The sequence below is a fragment of the Doryrhamphus excisus genome, linkage group LG2, assembly GCF_037039965.1.
Source record: "Doryrhamphus excisus strain RoL-2023G ecotype Guam linkage group LG2, RoL_Dexc_Guam_v1.1, whole genome shotgun sequence".
NCBI lineage: Eukaryota > Metazoa > Chordata > Actinopteri > Syngnathiformes > Syngnathidae > Doryrhamphus > Doryrhamphus excisus.
Window position 1 is genome coordinate 11,082,501 of NC_136358.1, and position 2,500 is coordinate 11,085,000.

The following is a 2,500-nucleotide window of genomic DNA, read 5'->3' on the forward strand; positions in this document are numbered from 1 at the left end:
AGAGTCCCAACGGGGCCAGTTTAAAAGCGCACCCGACAGGCCTGGAGCCCCTAGGCGGCCTGGAGGTGCGACCAAACGCCGCTGCAAGCTCCAGTAGAGTACCCAGTGTGTCAAGAAAAGAGGGGGAAAAGTGACAAAGTCCCAACGGGGCCAGTTTAAAAGCGCACCCGACAGGCCTGGAGCCCCGAGGCGGCCTGGAGGTGCGGCCAAACGCCGCTGCAAGCTCCAGTAGAGTACCCAGTGTGTCAAGAAAAGAGGGGGAAAAGTGACAAAGTCCCAACGGGGCCAGTTTAAAAGCGCACCCGACAGGCCTGGAGCCCCGAGGCGGCCTGGAGGTGCGGCCAAACGCCGCTGCAAGCTCCAGTAGAGTACCCAGTGTGTCAAGAAAAGGGGGGAAAAAGTGACAAAGTCCCAACGGGGCCAGTTTAAAAGCGCACCCGACAGGCCTGGAGCCCCTAGGCGGCCTGGAGGTGCGACCAAACGCCGCTGCAAGCTCCAGTAGAGTACCCAGTGTGTCAAGAAAAGAGGGGGAAGAGTGACAGAGTCCCGACGGGGCGAGTTTAAAAGCGCACCCGACAGGCCTGGAGCCCCGAGGCGGCTTTAAATTGCCGGGAAATGCGACGTGGAGTGTCGCTGTCCAGCCTTCGGTGCTGAACCGCAAGCCCGCCGAGCGAATGAACACGACGCACGGACGGCCGGTGGCACGCCATAGAGCGGTTTAAAATAAAAGAGGGACGGCCGGAAGCCCCTCCGGCCCCGCTGTAAAGTTTGTGAAAACGAGGGCGGGACCCCCGGCGCACTAAAGCGGCTCGGTGTTGCGGGGAGAGCCGCTGCAAAGTGTGTGAATTTCACGCGGGAGGCTGGCGGCTCGCTGCCCGCGCTGCCCTGCTTTGAAACACGCTGCAAAGTGTATGAAATGACGGCGGGGGGGCCAGCGGGAGGCTTGCGGGAGGAAGGCCGCTCGCTGGCCGCGCTGCCCTGCTTTGAAACACGCTGCAAAGTGTATGAAATGACGGCGGGGGGCCAGCGGGAGGCTTGCGGGAGGAAGGCCGCTCGCTGGCCGCGCTGCCCTGCTTTGAAACACGCTGCAAAGTGTATGAAATGACGGCGGGGGGCCAGCGGGAGGCTTGCGGGAGGAAGGCCGCTCGCTGGCCGCGCTGCCCTGCTTTGAAACACGCTGCAAAGTGTATGAAATGACGGCGGGGGGCCAGCGGGAGGCTTGCGGGAGGAAGGCCGCTCGTTGGCCGCGCTGCCCTGCTTTGAAACACGCTGCAAAGTGTATGAAATGACGGCGGGGGGGGGGCCAGCGGGAGGCTTGCGGGAGGAAGGCCCCTCGCTGCCGGCAATGCCCTGCTTTGAAACACGCTGCAAAGTGTACGAAATGACGGCGGGGGGCCAGCGGGAGGCTTGCGGGAGGAAGGCCGCTCGCTGGCCGCGCTGCCCTGCTTTGAAACACGCTGCAAAGTGTACGAAATGACGGCGGGGGGCCAGCGGGAGGCTTGCGGGAGGAAGGCCGCTCGCTGGCCGCGCTGCCCTGCTTTGAAACACGCTGCAAAGTGTACGAAATGACGGCGGGGGGCCAGCGGGAGGCTTGCGGGAGGAAGGCCGCTCGCTGGCCGCGCTGCCCTGCTTTGAAACACGCTGCAAAGTGTATGAAATGACGGCGGGGGGGGGGCCAGCGGGAGGCTTGCGGGAGGAAGGCCCCTCGCTGCCGGCAATGCCCTGCTTTGAAACACGCTGCAAAGTGTACGAAATGACGGCGGGGGGCCAGCGGGAGGCTTGCGGGAGGAAGGCCGCTCGCTGGCCGCGCTGCCCTGCTTTGAAACACGCTGCAAAGTGTACGAAATGACGGCGGGGGGCCAGCGGGAGGCTTGCGGGAGGAAGGCCGCTCGCTGGCCGCGCTGCCCTGCTTTGAAACACGCTGCAAAGTGTACGAAATGACGGCGGGGGGCCAGCGGGAGGCTTGCGGGAGGAAGGCCGCTCGCTGGCCGCGCTGCCCTGCTTTGAAACACGCTGCAAAGTGTATGAAATGACGGTGGGGGGGGGGGGCCAGCGGGAGGAAGGCCGCTCGCTGGCCGCGCTGCCCTGCTTCGAAACCCCGCTGCAAAGTGTATGAAATGACGGCGTCATTGACGGGTCAATGGGGGGAAAATGTTTGAAAATGTGACAGAGTGTCAAATGAATGGCGGTCAATGGGGGAAAAAAATGTTGGAAAATATGACAGAGTGTCAAATGAATGGCGGTCAATGGGGGGAAAAATGTTTGAAAATATGACAGAGTGTCAAATGAATGGCGGTCAATGGGGGAAAAATGTTTGAAAATATGACAGAGTGTCAAATGAATGGCGGCCAATGAGTGTTTTGGTCAACCAGGGATTTTCGCTTAGACGGGAGAAGGTAAAACAGCCGAGAGGGGGGGGGGGGGGGATACCTTACCTTCTCCCGTATATGCGAAATTACCTGGTTCACCAAAACACCTCATGCACGATTTGAGAAACCGA